Source organism: Pocillopora damicornis, chromosome 5 (genome assembly GCF_964200805.1).
Source record: "Pocillopora damicornis chromosome 5, jaPocDami1.2, whole genome shotgun sequence".
In the NCBI taxonomy this organism is placed as follows: Eukaryota; Metazoa; Cnidaria; class Anthozoa; order Scleractinia; family Pocilloporidae; genus Pocillopora; species Pocillopora damicornis.
This window is the reverse complement of record NC_142674.1, coordinates 2106326-2126628: the sequence shown is the minus strand read 5'-3', so window position 1 is coordinate 2126628 and position 20303 is coordinate 2106326. Positions and strand designations below refer to the sequence as shown.

At 38.5% G+C, this 20303-nt stretch overlaps 1 protein-coding gene, 1 long non-coding RNA gene and 1 other non-coding gene across 11 annotated transcripts in view; 1 reads left to right on the top strand and 2 right to left on the bottom strand.

Annotated features, from left to right (window-relative positions):
- Window positions 1-8899, bottom strand: part of LOC113686605 (hemicentin-2) — an 85187-nt gene extending 76288 nt beyond the window's left edge. For 8 of the 9 annotated variants that reach the window (XM_089207245.1, XM_089207251.1, XM_089207252.1 and 5 more), the window contains exon 1: window positions 8747-8899. The gene's annotated coding sequence lies outside the window, so the exon portion shown is untranslated. Of the gene's footprint in view, window positions 1-4130; window positions 4258-8746 lie in introns of those variants that run through there. The other variant, XM_089207250.1, reaches the window with a different exon arrangement.
- Window positions 8900-10703: 1804 nt separating this feature from the next.
- Window positions 10704-11671, top strand: LOC113686556 (uncharacterized). The gene is made up of 2 exons (XR_003447661.2): window positions 10704-10811; window positions 11182-11671. It is a non-coding gene; the product is annotated as an uncharacterized LOC113686556 (long non-coding RNA).
- Window positions 11672-13090: 1419 nt separating this feature from the next.
- On the bottom strand, window positions 13091-19950 carry LOC113686606 (uncharacterized). Its single transcript, XR_016186862.1, has 4 exons — window positions 19525-19950; window positions 15192-16841; window positions 14251-14516; window positions 13091-13749 (listed from the first exon to the last, which is right to left on the bottom strand). It is a non-coding gene; the product is annotated as an uncharacterized LOC113686606 (transcript).
- Between the last annotated feature and the right edge of the window lie 353 nt (window positions 19951-20303).

Below are 20303 nucleotides of genomic sequence, written 5' to 3'. Positions count from 1 at the left end.
AGCTTATCAAATTTTGTTAGTAACTGTTTTTTTTTTTTTCTCAGTTAAAGGAGTTACAAGTCATAGTCGATGGCAGAACATAAAACCCAATTTTACACCTGTTTTTTACTAAATCAATTTTCTCCCCTCTTTCCTCGCTACTGGCCAATTGAGTAGACTTGTGACGTGGACTGAAGGGGCCAGATAAAACGTACTGGACTTTTAAAAAATCACTGCTTCCTTCTATGAGTGCAATGACGCGAATGTGAAATCTGTCTCTTGAAAAAAAAAAGTACTGGAGCTTTTCGCGTACTTCTAAAAAGCAGATTCGATTCACTTTTTAGCCATGAAAAGATGAAATAAAGAGAGCGTCAAAGAAACTGAATCTACAAACGAAATGAAGATTTTGAGTCCCGATAACTGCAGTCTACCAACCTTCTAAATGTTCCATAACCTTTTAAATTATTCTCTCATCCAGAATACATCATACTTGTAAAGCTGGATTTCCACCTTCAAGAGATAAAGCAAACCTTTGGAAAATCGGTCAAAAACTGTAAGTTTTCCTCAAGAGGTATCCACTCTCAACTGGAGGATTTTGATTACAATCTCGCAGAAACGAAGATCATTTTGATGCCTGTCACGTGTATATGACGTAGCGATTACCATATAAGGTACTTTCATCCCAGCTTGGCTTTGTTTTGCTTTTTGCTCGCGGCATCAAGATCCCGACTTTGTGTCAAAGGTCCGCAGAGAAAGGATTCCATCATAGTTGCGACGTTTCATAAAAGTTTTGATGGGAAATTCTCATCGCGTATAACCTCATCGGAATGTATTTTCAGTGCGAGTGGTTCTTTGAACCTCATAATTATTTTAATTGCTTCAAAAATTTCTGTATGTAACTCCCTCTCGTGAAATGCCAGATACAGAACGATTGATGTTGAAATAAAAGCTACGCAGTACACGCTATGAATTGATCAATCGAGTTTTGGACCACGTTCTGTCAAAAGACCTACACTGAAACACTGACGTCGGATGTCTGAACGGACTTCTACCTCTTACGGTTTTGTGCGAGATCTACAATTGTATAAGGAACGTTCTTTCTTACTCCATCCTTTCCCTCGTTTTTTAGAACTTTCTCATAAATTTTCCTGAACTAAATTTTTAGTCACAGAGAACATTAAAGGTTTGCTAGATGTCATTACCCTACTCTACTCGAAACCAAGAATGTCGAACGAACGATAAACGTCTAAAGCGTCGGAAATTAACTTAATTGCATATGAAACGAACGCCTTGAAGCAATGGCCTTTCTTTGTACATCAGGAGAAAGCACGTTTAACTTCAATTCTGGTGTTGCGTAACTGGTACTCTGCCTTCAAGTATTGAATAGCTTATTCTCACAAAGCTTATTTCAAAATCGAGTTTGGGCTCTGTGAGTGTGGACACAAGATTTGTTCTCATAAACATCCACAGTAGCTCACTCAAATCTAGCTATTATTGACTCTGATCTCGATCTCTATCGTGTCAATTGGATAATCGCATGCATTCGTCCGGCAGAAAACCGGAACAACGCACATGCGTGATTTCTAAAGCATGAATATCGTCACACGAGACTCTTTGTCACGTAAAAATGAGTCTGCAAATTCTAAGTATGGTTTAGATTAGCGACATATGCTACGTGTTGGCAAGTTCTTGCAAGGTTTGGTAGCCGAACAATTTGCGGTTTGCTCCCAAAACATAACGATTTTGGCACACTTTTATGACCTCCGGAAACAAGAGACAAGACTTGGTACCGGATATCACGCATCAAGCTATAGATTTTTATTTGCGTATTTTTTTCCTAATAGCTATAGATAATCAAATTTAATTCACATTTGTGATTTTTTTTTTATTTTTGTTGTTGTTGTTGTTTTATTTAGGAGTCAATAATTTTAAAGTCTTGATACAAGCCTGTTTGTGCTTAAAACAATATACCGACTGTCTGTTGAACTGAAACGATACTTTTATCTAAATTATGCTTAGAGTACTGACAAGACGCTATTAGTTCACCAATGCAATTGTCTTAAAGAAATATACCCAGCTTAGAAAAATCCTTGATAAGTGTATAGAAATAAACTATCATAATATCATATTTTTATGCTTGCCCAGCTTGTTAATACAAATAAGTGCTCAGGTTCACGTGGTGCCCCCAATGATGTCGATGTGTAACTGTAGTACAGTACACAAAAACTCTTTGGTTATTAAGTGAGATAATCTACAGTGTCGACCATGATAAGTAAAGTTGAAAGTAAACCCTCTTTACTAATGGGCTATCGTGAGTTTATCCCTAAAATAATTGCCTCTGGTTAGAATTCGCGTTTAGTTAAGCAAGAGTCAAGGCACCCTGCGCTCTCTATTTAGTAATTCCATGTCAGGTTAGGGGACATCATATCATCTACGGATAACTATTTAAAGGTTAATGGTAGGAAAATATCTATCGGCCGCAAGAAGTTTAGAGAACACAAATCCTGACTATCGTTGCTGTACGTGGTATTTGTAGGCAAACGTGTAATAGGATCGTGCAAAGTTCAATATGGTTTAGATTTAACAATAATACAGACACAAGCTGAGATCACCAAACAAGACAATTTGACTTTGCCTTCCTCAGTTTGGAACTAATTCTCCGACAACCCAGAAAATAAGACAAAATGTGCGATTTTATTGGTCAGTGATAAGGTTCTAATTGATTTGACCAAACTAAAGCACGAGCACCGAAATTGTCTAATTATAAGTCTATAAGACCTGCACGGTTTTGATTTTTTCCTATAACAGAAACGTCAGGCCTGTTGAAATCCTAATACCTGTATAGAAACACGAATTACACCTTAAAATCTGTTGCCAATTTTTTTCGATCCTGTTTCCCTTGGATAACTTTCTCGCTTTCGTTAATCAGATATTACAAACATTTTACAGCACTGTCATCGTGATATCCTGTGTCAATTGATCAATCGCGTGCATTTCGCAGAGTGAAATTACGGGAAACAATGCACATGCATGACACTCTGGATGTCACGAAGCTGAAAAAAATCCAAAGGTCCACTTCACGTTTGCCGTATGCTTAAGTGTCGACGGCTGAGTTCCAAATTAATCATTTTTTTCTACTTTATTTGTACAATGTTTTCGAAATCGTTGATCCTAATTGTAAGGAGGACTTTTGTCACTTAGGAACCAAGTAGTAATGGCGTAACTCATCGTAGTCCGGCTCTGTCCCACGCCCGAAACAAAAAGAAAAAAACTTATTTCTTTATTTCATTAAGGCGCCTAAAAATTCACCATCTTTCCCTTTTTTTATAACTCACAAGACGATTTCTGCATGTAAAACTATTGTCCAATATGAACCACGGATACGGGCGAGCTCGCAAATGAGACTCTTTCTGGCTCAGCGTGATAGCATCAGATTGCTACATCTAAAGGTCTAAGGGTCGATTCGTCCACGAAGGGGGACTTAATTTTTTTTCTTCTTTTCTCACGGCCCTGCTCCAATTAATAACTTTGGTATTTGCTTCATAGAGTTACCCAAATTGATCATTATTGGGTAAAATGACCCCTGATGAAATTAAAGAAAATGCTCTCCCATGATCTGATTATTTACGGCAATGATTAAAGACAGAATTTAATTCCACTCGTTAATGTTATCGTATTAGGAAATTTTGATTATCCATCGATGAATGATATGCGACAATAACCTGCGGTTATTGCTCCTCACGAAGAACTATATCCGGACTACTGCGTTTTTATCAAAATTGATCTCTCTAAGATAAATTCTTGATCGGTAGAGTGTATTTTAGTCGCTTAGTGCCTTCGGGTCAGGGTGTGTAACATGAAGGACAAACACAACTCCAACTCCAACCCCAAGGAAATCTTTTTCGATGATGCAAGGTTGCATCGCTTTAGGAAAATTCCTACAACGTTATCGAAACACCTATCAAAAGATTGATCAAAGAATTTCCTCTAACTCGATCAATGTTGAGTCAACAGGGACATCTCTCTATTTTGAAATCACAACTAAAATTCGACATATCATGAATACTGTTGTGTAAATAAACGTTCACAGCAGCGAACTCACCATTTTAAAATAAAGTGATGACTTATCTAACCTCGTATTTGGATCTTACCTACTTTAACAGGTCGACTTTTCTTTGAAGCTATGGAATTGGAAAACTTCCCAGTCTACTGTCGTCTGTTTTACGCTCCGCTTCCAAAACGAGTTCCTCACCGGTGCTTTTCGCTGGACCTTTTCATAAAAGTGGTCAGCGGTGTAGAAAGTTTTTTTATTCAGCGTGGCAACCGTGAAACCAGTTTGACGAGTTCCATCGGTTGGAGAGTTGCCACCGAAATTCTGGAGAAAATCTGACCTTTTTCTTTTTTTTGCTGTTTTTTACTATTTGATTTAAAACACATCAGATAAATCTTAGTTTTGCTCCTGTCTCTTAACTCAGAGAAACCAAATGTGCAAAGCCACTTAATATCTTTACAACAAGAACTAACAGAGTTAGTCGAGCAACTTCTGATAACTTGCCTGTATATAAAAGGTTTAATGGCAGCTGAAATCATGCTATTATTTTTGCTTATGTAAGGGTTTCACTATTGTCTTTACAGCAGATCTGTAAAGAAAGAAAGAAAAAAAGAAACCAAAAGAATGGAAGTTTATCAATTTGAACGTTGTAAGATTATAATACTAAAATACCATCAAATGAACGTTGAAAGGAAACGAAATATATCTCTATGAAGCTTCTAAACTACCAACCTACTAACCTAATGAAACTTCTCTGGCTCGCCAAAAAGTGTATTTCTTCCATCCTATACTTAAAGAAGCCACAATCTCGAGTACCGAGAGACAGCAAAGACTTATTAAGAACATATCTCTGGTTAAATACAACTTGAATACTTTGATTGCAAGCTTACAACGTTTTTTATTTTGTTTGAAAACCTATCACGTTCGAATGACGTCATACTTGCCTTATAAGGCATCGTTACTATCGAGCGCCGAAGGAAATATGTTATTGATGAAAGAAGGGCTCAGATTTCATATTAAGAGTGGGAAAACAAAGGGTATTATTACCCATATTCGACACAAAAGCAAATGAGGTGTATTTTGTGAAATATGAGTCAAGCTGAAAAGATTGCTACCAGATGTGCAGTTTAGTATTTATAACTCTGTAAGGGGCTGGCAAACGTTTTTACAGGAAATTCCACAGCAGGTTTTACCAAAATTGCTTCAGTTAAAGCCAACCATTTCTTTCTCTTTGTACAAAGCATGAGTTCCAACTGTGTCTGTTCATTATGAAATTCAATTTTTTTTCTCCAAATATGAATTTTTACGCTATGATTGTTTTCCAATTAATTCGTTTAGACAGGAAAGTTTTGCTAATTAGATATCACAGGTAGTTTACAAAACAGTCATCGTGATATCCTGTGACAATTTATGAATCGCGTGTGTCTGCCTCAAGCGAAAAAGTGGGGAAACAATAAACATGCATAATGCTATGGATGTCACGAAGCGTAAATAAATCAAAAGTCCAGTTCAAGTTAGTGTGATCTCCATGTCTATTGTATGCTTCTTCAAGGTGTTAAGTTTCAAGACAATATTATTTCATGGATAGTGCTAATGTGACCTTCGAAAGCAAGAGGTACTGGTCTATCAGTATCAAATATCGTTGCAAACCCTGAGCTGAAGCGGTTTTGTGTTTGTATGTATGTTTCTTTTGTTTTTTGCATTGCTGCCTCAAAGATTTTTGTCGATGAGAACAGTATCAAGCCTGAAGTGTAGTTTTGTGAGCGAAGGATGCAAATAATGCACGTGTTTTACTACTGAAATACTGTCAGCTTGCCAGACTAAATCCGATACTTTCTCTTGGATTGTCAACAAATGGAGCACTTCAGCAAATTTTCAATTCAAATTGTCTCTAAGTCGCTCAAGAGAGGATTTCCGGCTCAGGAAAGAAACGGATATCCACACTTCTCACGTAATTTGAAATTTGAATGATAACATTATTGTTTATGCTTGCCAAGTGTGTTATTATAGCTATTGAAAAGATACTTTCTTGTTGTGTGTTTGTGGAATCTATGTGAGTGTTTTAAGGGTTGATACATTCATGGACCTCAAGAGGGAATGAAAGACAGAATCTTTTGATTACTCAACGTGTCTTTATGGTGTACTTTCGAGTCACACTTCTCATATTTCTTTGTAACGGAGGGCGGTGTTATCACGAAATTGATATCTTCGAAATTCATTTTTATTATCCAGAAATCGTGCACTTTTTTCGTGCACATATTTCTTTGTAACGGAGGGCGGTGTTATCGCGAAATTGATATCTCCGAAATTCATTTTTAGTATCCAGTAATCGTGCACTTTTTTTTTCTACACATTTAGGTTCATTTATGTTTTATTCTATATCTTGTTGGATCTGTTTTGGATTGTCCAGTCTAAGAGACACCGATTAATTGATAATTGTGATCAGTGTTTTTTATCCGCTGGCACCACATAGCGGAAAAGAATTACTTGAATTACTTCTGCTCTGACTGGTTTAGGATTCTCGACCACAAAATCCTCGCAACAATTCATAACGAGTTATCCGAAAAACTTTAAAGAAGTATGCATGCGTTTGCTTGCAAACTGACATATATTTAGTAATGATATCTATGTATGTCAACAGACCAAATTAATGGCACTTCGCAAAAAGGACCCTTGAATGTATCATTGACAGAATAGCTGTCTCGATTAACTCAATTCTCGTAGTAAGAATGATTAATTTTCTCGTCGTAACTGGATTTGTAATTCATCAAGAAGTCGAAGATCGCTCTTAGCGTTTTGAAGTACAAATGCCGCAATCTTTCGTCAGAAGTACACTAAACTACGTTTTCCAACCACCATTGGAAAACGGCCTCAATATAAATATAATATAATATCCACCGATGTTTGTCTTGAAATAACCTTCGTCTGCCCTCCCGTCTGCTAATCCGGAAACCTAATCTAACAGGATTACCAGTACATTGTATAAATGCTCATCATCACGTGCTCAAAGCTCTTGTCAAAGATGATACATATATTTAGAAAGTTCTGGAAAGCTAGCTCATGATAGAGGCGTGAACTCAAACCTAACACCTGCGCAAAATATGTACCCGAAACATCCACGATTATGCATGGAAAAGTTGGTCTGATTAATCTAAATGTGACTGGTCTTTATAAAATGCATGTAATCAAAATTATCGAAGCCGTTCTTGCAACACAAATGGTGGATGCTTTGTATAATAACTGGTGTCAGGCTTGTCTTAAAATATCGTAAAAATGGCAAAAATGCTGTGCACTGAATTAACCTTAGCTAAATTGGCTGTTCTTAGAGAAATTCCTTCCTGTCTTAAAAATCGTCTAAATCTGTCTTTCTTTAATATGGTAATTCTGCGCACAAAGTTGTTGACGATGTTTGTACCCTAGCTGTAATCGTAGAAAGCGTAAGGGCATCACATGCAGAGGGTGATATTACATTGCTGTGGGAGAATACACGACACTAAATTGCTACAGCCCATGATACCGTAAATATGCCTGTAAAAGACCTTTGAACTGTAAATCCTTTATTACAGTTTAGAGCTGTATGAGATGAACATGGTTGGAAAAAAGAACTGGAAATTTCTTCAAGAACGAAGTGGCATTCTTAGTGTCTATTCTGTGTTTCTGCGCAAATGGTTACACCTGTTTCCGGTCAAATTCTTTGGAGAAAAATGCGTCAGTGGATCGAAAAGAATCGGTCACAGGAAAGGTTAAGAGCTAGATGGAGTCGATCTGTTATTTTTAAATTTTTTTTTTGTCACACTCAACATTGAAACCCCACACCCATTCGTTTAATTCTACACGGAAGATAAAAATACACCTAGAAGAGAAAACCCCATATGTTCTAATTGAATCAATAAATTGTTCTTCTAGAGAATGAATATCTCTTGTCGGCGTTTTATTATACAAGAACCAAATGAAAATACTATCCGCTTGTTACGGAGCAAACGGTAAATGGATTATATCAGCAGCGAGGCGAATCGTCCCGGCGGGAAGGTAAACTCATCACCCCATCTCCATCATGGAAAACAAATTCAGTGCATTTCTGAAATATGATTAAATTTGGCCGGCTAAATGAAAACGCCATGCGCTTGCTATGCACGCAGCAAGCTCCAAGTGAGTATCGTAATAAGCGAAACGATGTAATTCTGTTGACAGGACGACGCCTAAAACAAACTAAATGTACATATTTCCAGAGCGTTACTAAGCCAGCGCGTTGTTACGCAAGGTGCAAATGAAACCGTTAAGCGCTTGCTGTGCAGGTAGTTTAAAGCAAGAAGTTGTTTACGAAATGAAATATTACAGTCGGCAAAACATCACGCCAAATCACATAATTAAACACGAAAAATAAGCAAAATTCTAATTAGGAGGAATTATTAGCATAGCTCAAAAGCATGCTCCAGGTATCCCCTTTAAAATAGAGCTCTGTTTAAAGATAACGAAAGTTGTACTATCTAAATTATACTCAATGATAGTTTATCTTAGACGTCATTGGAAAATGATTGAAAAATCACGATTGATTTGATCAACAAGCAGATTTTCCTCCTGCGACAGATTAAGAAATTGATAAGCTTCCAATTGTCACTTAGCCAATACTTGCTCTTTTCTTGAGCATAGATTGTTTTACCGATTGTGGTCTGCTGCTATCAAATCAGTATCGTTAAGAAAACCCATACACAATACCTGCAATGTCTTTACTCCTGCTCAATAATTTGTCATGTCCTTATAATCTCCCCTCTAGCTCTGCTCTCGATCATCTATTGTTACAAATTGTAATGTAGACTTTAATGAAATGCGGCTCGGCTGAAATTGGTGGATAACATGCACGTGCCTGTCACGAAGGTCTTGGTCTTCACCTTAGGAGGTTCACGCAGGCTTCTAAAACAGGTGGTGATTACGTAAGAAATAGCCTACAGGAGGTACCCCCCTTGCCCCACAGCCACCAGGTAAGCTCTTCTTAGGGGGAAGGGTCCATGATGATTCCAAAAAGGAAAAAGGAAATAGTACTTCGTGCGTATTTCCTTTCCACCAGAGCGGTGCGTTTTCATTTTATGTTCAAAACATATCCAGTGGAAAGGTTTTGGTAAAACCGACTGCAATTTTGTGGAGAATTCAACTTATAGTAAGTCTTAAGTTATGACTTTACAAGCTCATAAAAACCCATCATAACTACTCGAAAACTCCCCCTCGCGAGAATGACTTTTTAATCTAAAATCCAGAAGGAAATTCGGCAATCTTGAATTCGAGTTTTGATAATGATGTTATTACAAGGAAAACCTTTCCGATCCTGGCAGACTGAAAATTGGATGAAGTTGATTTTGCCAGCTACGGAGGGATTGGGCGGAAAAATGCTTAAATACGATAGAATAATTAACTTATCCTGCATTGTTGAACTGCCAAGGGGAAACGGTTCCAAAACAGTAGGCGATAACAAGGTGTTTGAGTTATGGCGGGTTTTAGTTCCTGTATATAGTTCTTAGCTCTTTCTAGTTTAGTTCAGTTACAGTTTAAGCGAGCGGGATTCGATTCCTACGACACTTGGAGCTCAAATAACTTGAGGCACTGACGATCTTGCGTTTTAAAAGCACATAAAGTCTGTCGTTTGGACAAAAACTTTTTTATTCAGTTGTAACAGGTTAAAGGAAGAATCCTTCGCTTTAAATGTTGAGGGAGAGACTTCATCAATTACACCAAATATTTGCTTGAATTTAAGCCGGAAGGCTTTCGAATGTTATCCCTGAGACGTTTGACGCGGAAAACTTTCGAGTTCAAATGTACTGAAACAGATCTTTGGTATTGGTGAAATATGGTTCAATTTTGCTTTCAGAGCAGGCACAATTTTGGCGAGTGATTGCAAAGTGTTCTCTTGGTGGAAGTTATAGCTACCATCTTTGATTTTTACGGCAGCTGCATTGCAGGCTAACTTCAATTCTATTAGCATCACATTTTACATTTATCTTTCAGTTACCCATGGCAGGTAACAGCTAGCACTAAGACTAGAATTTAAAAAGTATGGAAGTATGGAAGCGATCTTCGCAGTAATGAACACTTCTCATGCAGTAGTGAAAGTGAGGCCTGGAAAAAATTCAGGCCTGTACGGATTTGAACCCATGACCTCTACGATACCGGTGAAGTGCTCTACCAACTGAGCTAACTAGCCAACTGGGCGCCGGTCATTATGTAGGCTCTAAATATACCCGTGAAGTGATGAATAACTGATTGTGATTATATGAAAATTATATGTGTGAACTGCGGATAAAGACGTGAATATGAAAGCGATCTTCGCAGTAATAAACACTACTTGTGCAGTAGTGAAAATAAGGCCTGAAAAAAAAAATTAAGACCTGTACTAGAATTTAAACTGAATTTTATGTAAAAGGTCGTCATCGATGTAAGCTAGAAATGTGCCTCTTTGTTATGGGTCTCCGCTAACCTTTTTATTGTTTTTTTCAATGATTGTTCTTCAGAATGGAGTAACAATTTTCATCCGCCAACTTCAACAGTATGATCAAAGTGTTGACACACCGTTGTTTCTCAGATGAAGGTAATCGATATCGTTGTTTTGGTAATTATCAATTGTAACGACGTATTTCAATCAACTGTCTAGACTCCTCATCAATAAAAGCATTTTGTAACTTGTGACATTACTGCAACGTTTTTTAAATTTTAGCACGTCTCAAGTAATTCCATTGCCTTCCTTTGGCTTGATTTTAGTCTGGAAGGGAAGGGACCCCTTCCCCTTAATATGGTACGTTGTTAATGGTCTTACAAGTTTTGAATGTTTTAGAGTGATCGCTGGAAGCTTTAGACTGGGCTGATATTCCTTCGAAATACTGATTAAAAAGGTGTGTGGCCTTAAACAAGGCTGGAAAACAAAACGAGGTTTGAAGGTTTCAAGCGACATTGATCCTTTCATTCCTCGGGGCACTTGGCACGAGAAGTTGGAAAATGTTTAGTGGTAAACAATGCATGTGATCCAGAGGCTTCCTTGGGTTCAAAAACAGGTCATAACGTTATTTCCAGCCAGGGATAAGAGTGTCAGATCTCTCTGAAAAGAACAGTGCCTACTGCGTCTCGACTAGAATTGTTATTTTTACATAGTTCCAATATTTATAAAGTCAACAGAAGTGTGTGTTTTTCTATGAAACTCTTGGAGTGGAGGAGAGAATATGATGATTCAGTAGGAGGTATCAAAACACCAGGAAAAGGAAATTGTCTCTTTCACATGAATCAATGCCCGGCCCGGCTGTGAAACAGTGGGCTTGTGATGCAATCATTGGACTCACAGATGCAACACAACCATGGCGAGCAAACCAAAGCCACCAACGGACTCAGCAGTAGCCACGACCTTTATCCCGTAAACATTAAACCTCCAATAATGATACTTTTTTTAGATCCCATGATATTTGGGTGTTGGCATTGATGGGATATGGCAATCGACTACACGATTGTACAGAATTTTCCATCTTTGCCTTGCTAAGAAAATACAATGAAATGGATTTCAGAGAACTGCCCCGGCTAATAACAGAACGTATTTCTTAACGAGTATTTCAGAATTATTGTGCAGTTTCTGTTTAATAAATGCTTAGGGTGTGTTTTCGGGAATGCATTTGGCTTAAAAATTATCTTTCCACGTCTAACATTTAGTAAGAGTGCGTGTAAATTTTGTCTCGAATCTCTCCAATTACGTGGACTGATTAACAGTTCGCAACTCTTCAAATCAGTAAAATGAAAAACTAAGTAGGGTTTGCCCACATTCACTTAAGAGTTTAACCAATCAGGTATTGTCAAATTTACGGTTTCAAGTCAACAGAAAAAGGGCTAATTCCCTCCGAATCTTTAACGTGTGAAAACGTTTGAGAAATGTCTTGAAAGGACAAAAATTTTGGTTGTTTCTCAGGCTGCGTATGAAAATAAATTGACATCTGATCTACTGAGAAAGTGACCCAGACAGGTTCTGGAATTGTATATTCCGAATACGTAGAGAACGTTCGCTGATCATAGCGGTTGATTTGATCTACCGGCCACTAAAAATTAAAAAAGGGAAATACAAATTTAGGAAATCTTTTTTTCCACACTCATCAAGATTAGATATAAAAAGGCAATCCTATAATACGGCTTTTCATTTCCCCACGTGATTTTAAATCATCTCCATCTGCATGCTGCACCCATGGATCTTTCAACAAGGATTAGCCTTGCATTGCCGAGAGGTTTTGTCAAGGGAAAGGAAAAACCCCATGACAGGTAGATTTGTAACCGTTCCCTACATCATCGTATACATTTAAAAAGAATGTGGACTAAGGAAGGAAACAAAACCCCCAACAGTTTCCTGTTGTGTGATATACAATTGCTGAGAATATTGGTAGTTTTCTGCCCAACACTTGTACTGCTGACTCATGCAGCTATAATTTATTCATCAGCCATTGCTTGTCAAGCAATGGTTATAATAGAGTTGATCTGAATAAGGGGTATGTTATGTGTGTTATAGTTGACAGAAACTCTTAGATTTTCAAATTCAGTGTCACTTTTGTTTTATAACAACCAAGGATGGCCTCAGAATCGCCGCACACGCGTCTTCAAGCAATAAACCGTGTTCGTTTCTTTAAAGTTGTGTTTGATTACCTAAAAGATGTGACCGGCAAAGAATACAAAGGTAATGAGATTAAAGGACGCAATCGGCCGCAGAAGCTTTATGTAATTGACACCAAGTTCTTTCATTTTTCTTTTTCATGTGAGTCGTTTAGAATGAGAATGATCAGTTTTCAATCAGATCCTTTTAGGAGTCCAACGTCTTTAGGTCTGGTTATAGCATAGTACGATCTATAGGTAACAAAAAGGGTATGTTTCACTCCTAAGATCTTATTAGTAATTCTCCTTACTGTCTGCCTTACGGTTCTTGTAATGTTAGTTCGGAGAATTTGGTTTTGCCTCAACCAATGATCAACTTATTGATAATTTTCTTTATTTTCATCACTCGTATACTTGATGTTGGGACGATAATGCATGGAGAACTTGTCTTAGTCACTCAGTTAACACATTTTTATTCATGAACAGATATCACACGGATTTTTTCAAGCCTATAAATGTAACGTGTTTGGTGCTAATCCCAGGTAATCAGTAAAATGCCTTTAAATGCTGTTTAATGTAAACGAGTAATCAACTTAAAAAATGGTTAACGATACTGAGGTTTCAGTTTTTTGTTTTTCGTTTTTTTCTGGTTACACTTATTTTGTTGACAGTGGTACTCAAAGTAACAGATTCGCCCCAACTCTCTGGCATGGCCAGTTACAATTGATTGTGTTTTTCCACGTTACCTTATTTTACTAACAGACGTGTCTGAAGTAATATGTTCGTTCAGTCAGTGGAGTCAGTCATGTTAAGAATCAGTTACATCATATTGAAGAAACACTGCTAACTTTTCAGCTAAAATCAACTCCGTTGTTGTTTGCCATGTCCATAATTCTCTCCAATCTAATGTTATTGACCTTTTTCTCTCGAGTCATCTCCTCCTGACACTGTTCCAACTTCTTTTGTAGCTCCTGAGCACTTGAGTCGGTTAAATTCAGGCATGAGTAGATCTCCCTCTTCTCTTGAAGAGATTTGAGTTTCTCATGGGGTACATCGCACAGTTTTTCTTGGATCGTGACTGCCTTGTCCAGTTGTTCCATGGATTTTGTATAATCTCCCTGAAAAAGAGGTAGAAAAGAAGTCTCAGACTCAAACATATAATGGAACTGAGTGCAGGATCAGGTGAAATGTATCAGAGTGCGTTTTCAGGGTGCGTCTTGCTGTCGAAGAAACAGTGGTTAGAATTGATTACTTTCTTTCCTCCTGTTTGCAACCCATGAGTGATCAAGATAGCACTTCTCATGACAATATTAATGCTATATCAAGCAGGAAAGTGATGAGAATAAAGAGAAACTATCAATGCCAAATTCTTCGAACCAACATTAAAAAAAACTGTATGGCAGACAGTAAGGATAATTGCTAATGAGATCAGTCTTAAGAGTGAAAGGGTCGTTTGAAATACATATCTTATCTCGGCCTCCAAAAGAAGAGAAAAAAAGGTGCGAAGTAGCAGAGCCAGGGTCAAGGTCTCAATCTTGAATACCACGGATGTGTGCAGTAAACTAGAGTCTTTTAACTGCAGTATATATAACGCACACCTACAATAATGTTTAACTCACCTTCCTCTTGTAAGCAAGACCCAAGTCGTGATACGTTCGGGCAGTCTCTTGGTGGTAAAGGCCAAGAAATATCTTCCTGATACTGAGCGCCTTGGTGAAATATTCGACGGCCTTATCGAAGTTCTCTAGTGCAAGGCAATCGTTGCCTAGATAGTTGTAGAGCGTTCCGGTAAATGGATGATCCCCTAGTTTTTCAACATAAGCACTAAGGGCTTGTTCCCTGAGAGCTAGGGCTTCAAGGTGGTCGTTTAAGCAGCTTTGAACAACTATTGGAAGGAAAAGAGAGAGGAAAAAAAATTATATGTCGTGGGTTATTCTGGCCTTTGCCAAGCAAAAACTTGATGTGCTAATGGATGAAAATTATAATTTCAATAAAAATAATGTTAATAATAACAATTATGAATACTCCACTTTTCTGGGGTAAACCAGATTAACATTAAGTAACATTCATCTAGGCCCTAAAATGCAATCAAGTTGTAAATGAACATTGAAAATAAACTTCGTATTTAAAAACCCCAACTGGCAGGAGGCAGCTATCTTCCTAGCTACAGTGCCTTCGAAATTGTGGATAACTGTCAACAAATGTTAGCTATAAAGCCCTCTTTGGCCAGAACTAGGGCCAGGGCTTTGGCCAAGAAGATGACTGATTTTTGATAACCGTTTCCTTATGAGAAGAGATGAGGGCGAAATAACATTTCTACTGCCGCTTACCGAATGGTTGAACTAAGTTTTGCTCCTTTCGTAGAAACAAAAAAGTGTTATTCTTTCGGTTGCATTTTTCGCAATTTATCCTGGTGCAGCTCCGTAATAAATCTCAGCCAAATACTTGACTTGCTTCAAGATTGGCAACAGATTTTTTTAATTGGTTCTTAAAGTTTCCATCTACATTCATGACGAAAAACAATGTATTTCAATCGGCAACACTGTTAAGCCTACACTACCTGCTCTATCGTTGCAACAAGCTGCATACTTCAATGGCTCGTCGAGTCTCCTCTGTTCTCTAATTGCGAGGGCTTTTGCGCTCAGTTCGAGAGCTCTGGAAGGATTTCCATTCTTGGCCATGCAGCGTGCGATCTTGCTGTAACACTGTGCAACAAGCTCTCCCTCTGTCAGGTTAAGCTTTTCGTAGATTTCTAGCGCTCTTGTCAAGACTCTGTAAGCTCTCTCTGTTACAACACCGCAAGACCGATGACATTCACAACTGTAGATGTGTTTTATGCCAACACACGTCAGGCAGTCAGCCACAAGTCGTAAGTCTCCTTTGGTCGCGCTTAAAACGACTTCGTAGATTTCTTAAAATTGAGCCTTCTTCATGACTTTGGCCAGGAAGATGACTGCTTTGTTTAGGATCTCTGCACAACGTGCAGGGAGCGTAGTTCCCTCCCTCGCTGCCGCCCACCAAATTGCTTGAACAATGTTTTGCTCCTCTGTCCAGAAACGATCAAGCGATGTCTCTAAGTTACCTTTGCACAAGAATTCCTGGTGTAACTCGGTAATTAAGTTTAGGTAGTACTCAATAAATCTTTCTTGCGCCTGACTGTAACATGCGCGCAATCGCTCGTCTGTCTTGGCATTTTCTTCGCAGCAAAGTTGAATCACTTGATGGACGAAGTAGTGTTTAGAATCCAACTCTATGTGGACAAGAGACTTCTTCACCAGTTGAAAAAGAGAGGTAAAAAGCCTTGTTTCTGAACAGCATACTCTCTGTGCTTGTTGGTAAGTAAATGCAGCCGGGAATACTGCCAAGGAATACAAGTCCTCCTCGAAATCGGCGCCAAGCTTTTGTAAGCATTCACTGAGAAAGCCTCTCATTTGGAGCTCTGGGAACAGTTCCCCCATGCTTGAAATTTCTATGGCTCCAAAATGATTTTGCAAACTTTGAATTAGTGTCTCTAGGGAGAAGACTTCCATGTAGGCAGCGGCTGCGTGCAAGATGAGGGGAATGTTAAAGCAGAGTTGTGCTATAGTCTTAGCCTGCTGGTTTTCAAGAAAACGGCCACTGTCTTTAACCTTCTCTTCAAGCAATTTTGCTGCGGCATCGTTTTCGATGACGAGTAGTTTTACCGAGTGGCGCGGGGTTTGACAAGAAGCAGGACAATCCACTCTTGAGGTAATGACACATTTCACTTGGTATGCAAACTGAGCGACTTGGTTCACAAAACTATAAAACTCCTTCTTTGAGTTTTCGTCACAAATGAGGTCTTCAGCGTTGTCAAGAATAAGAGTTGTCCTTGTGTTGAGAGATGTTAAGTACGCCAGTGCCAGCTCACGCGGGTTATTCATCAGTCCTTGACCAACATTTGCTTTTAAAGCGCGTAGAATCTTGGCTGACATTTTACCGACAGATCGGATGTCTCGTAAGCATAGGAAGATGACTTGGAAACCATTCTCCTTCATCGTATGACCGATTCTTTGCGCCAAACAGGATTTTCCATAACCTGGTAAACCGGTTATGACTACGAGTCGCTTGCCGTTCCATTCACTGAGAACTCTGACAATTTCTTTCAGCATTTCTTCCCTCCCGTAGAAATGAGATGGCTTGCGCGGAAGAGCTCCCACGAAAAGATTTACATCATCCAGAGATCTTTGTTCTGAAAAGGAAAGCAGTATCAATACTATAACAAACTATAACAATATTCTTGAACGCGATTGGTTATCACTGGCCCGATTTGAGGACTGCTAGGACAGTGTTTGCGTCACGCTTGTAATTGGACAGTTTGATAGGACAGTTAAAGGGACAGTTAATACGTCATGCCTGTGTAAGTGGACAGAATGCGTCATGCGCGCGCGCTGTTGTCTCGCATATCGCTGAGTTAACTGTCGTTTTTTTTTAAGAAAACGTAGCACCGATGTCTTATTTCTTTCTCAAATTGTGTCATGGTTTTGATTAATTGGTAACAGCATTTCGTGTCGTCCGTTCCTCCGTTCTCCGTTCTCCGTTCCATCATTTCTGCGTTTAATAACTAAAGGGTCTACCCGCTTCGCAAATTTAGCGGCCGTCTTTGGCATAAGTCGTTGATTCAAACGATGAAAAGTTCTCTGGTTAAACAAAAACATTCTCTCCAAGTTTCACGACGCACCGATCACACCTATAATGACATTTTTGGAAGGAAATGTTTTGTTTTTAATCGCGCGCAATCCTGAATTGATTGTGAGATGTTTTTTGTCTTTTCCTGTCTTCTGTGGCGTCATGGCAAGAGCTGGAAACATAATGTACCAGTGGCTATAAGCCTGAGATCACTGAACGAGAGAATTCAAATGTGTATCGAGTGCAAATGTTGAACTAATAAGATACTCCTAGAAAAAAAAGCGGTAGGAAGCACCGGTAAACATGGAATAAAATTTGGGGTTAAGCTCGGAGTCCTGTTGTTACTTACCATCACCCACTCACGCACTCACCTACCCCCGTAACATAGTGGCTTCGCCTCTTATCATATAGGAGGCAGTAGCCACAATAAGAACAAGGATTATAACATAGTGGGCTAGTGGCTATAACCCAGTAATCACAAAAAGAGACTGAGAATTGTGTATCGAGTGCGAATGTCGAACGACTGAGATACTATGAAACAAACAATAAATAGCACCGAGAATTAAGGTAAAGATCGGAATTCGATTGTTACCATCACTCACGTTGTTTCGACAACATATGTGGCTTCGCCTCGTAAAGGAGGCAGTAGAAATGACAAAAAGATTTGTATTTGGCGCTATTAAACATTCAAATGTTCAACTGCACTAAGTAGGGTACAAATATCCTGCCATGTTGTGAGGATTTAGACAGTTGGTTATCTTGTACTGTAAGAAGAAATTTTTGAAAACTTGACTACGCTTGTGTGAGTTACTTCAAATGAGTGTATAAAATTGAGCGGCCAGGATACTAAATAGTCGATCTGATGTGTAGTATCCACTTAGTATTTTAATCATTTCTTTGTATTTTGACTTGTCTTGCAATATTTATTGCACTTCTATTGCGGTTCTATTTCAATTTGAAAGAGCAAATTACGCTCTTATTTACACAAAGATTAACTAGACAACAATATATCTGGATAGCATGTAACTGAGATCTTACGAACTTTTAACGCCTGATTTCCGAGTAGATATCCTTTATATAAGCGCTACGAAAGTGATAAATCACTCAATTATCATTTATAATTATTTTTGTGGGATGTCAAACAAATTCTTGGTTCGCTTAGGAATGCATATTAATGAAACTTTGCGGCCAAAAACTTCCCATTCAATATCAGAACTAGAGCTAATCATAAATAAGAATGGTTTAAATTGAGTAGAAAAAAGACTTACTACATTTTATTCTATGGATAGTTTTCTATTATCAATTGGGCTGAATAATCTAAACGATCGGATATCATTTGTAAAGTTTGTGAAATTTTCCGCTCAGGTCGTCGTTATCTGTGACGTCACTGTGTTTAATGTGAGTAAGGAGTGACTTTCAAACCGGAAAACATGATCAGAGGTGCGATATTCCCATAAAAACTCTACATTATGAACTGTGCGTTTACAGTGATTACTGTTTTTTACTTTGGAATGATACAAGACTCGATATAACCATCGCGTGACTTTCCTCCTCGTCGTAATTTTAAAACATGCAACCGATTACCCGAGACTATTTTGGTAGTTTGGACTAAATTGGGTTGTCTTAGGGTGCAAATCCCGAGCTGTACATGTGCAGGACTAACATCAAAATTCTTGTACCTGTTGTGAACGGAACTTATGCTCAAAGCAGAAAAAAGACGACCTTGAGGAGAACATGTTTGAAATTTGATCAAGGAATTCCATCATGTTTTTAAAAGATTCCAAAGTTTAGCTTTACTAGCCGCGTCACGGATGGTTGATTTCCTCCATGTTATAACTTCCGCTCTTGTTGTAATACGACTACATAATTGTGCCTGCCGCTTTTCTTCGAATGAAACGTCAAAGATCAATCCCCAAAGAGCTATACTTATTAAATAAAGCCATTTGTTTTCCTCATACTGAGGAGTGTTAAATAACAAGCGGCCGTTTGTTTGGTCATTGATATTGAGTCTCAGATAGTAAACAATCTGCTTCAATCTGTCTGTAACTAAAACGATATCGGCTGAGGCATAGTTATGGAAATCTCTTCATGGTAGCGTGATATTCCTTTGCAGCCGGCAAATTTGAAGAATGTTATGGGTGCGAAAGAGAAGCCCGTGAATAATACCAGCCTAAAACGTTAGCTCTGTCAAAAGAGAGCCAATTAAACAACAAAGCAAACAAACTAGAGTCTGGAATTACGCTTACCAGTAACTTCTGTTGCAAACGTCATCTTTGATTCGAATCGTCTCACCTCCTCGCTCAGATCGATTCGACCAGCAGACTGCAAACAGGTAGCCAAATGATGAAGATTGTTAAGAGATAGTAACCTGGCGTTCATCATTCGACGAAAGAGTTCAAACGGCATCTGTACGTTTTCCAATGTTCCTTGAGGTAAATGTGCTTCTAGGAGAAATTTCATTTTCTCGAGGTCTCCCACTCTAAATCGATCCGATATAGAAAGGAGAAACCCCTTAAACTCGTTAGGATCCATTCTGTTCGTCGAATCTTCCATACTCTGAATCGAGTTTCTCGAGCCTCTGCGAGAAACTTGTCAAATCTTACTCGTATTTGCTTATGCTGATTAAGGGCTATGAAGACGCGAAATATGGTTACTCTTGGTTCCTGTTACGTCATGCGATCTCTTACATGGGTCTCTTTCAACCTCGTTTCCAACAAACCTAGGAACGAGGTTTCCTCTCGTTCTGGAAACGAGGTTGCTGGTGATCTTGGTCCGCATTTTCAACCCTTGCGTTACCTAAGCTATACTACACCGGTTGTGGCTTTTTCATAATTAGCAACGGGTTTCTAAAACAAAATAATCCACTTTTCTCATGTTTGGACTTAAAATTAAATAATTTTTCAATTTTACCATTTTTTTCCCAGGATTTACTCTCTTTCCTAAATCGAGGTTATAGGTGGAGTCAGAAGTTCCATAGAGCTCTCGGCCAAACTTGTAATACAGTATATATACATTTTAATCAACT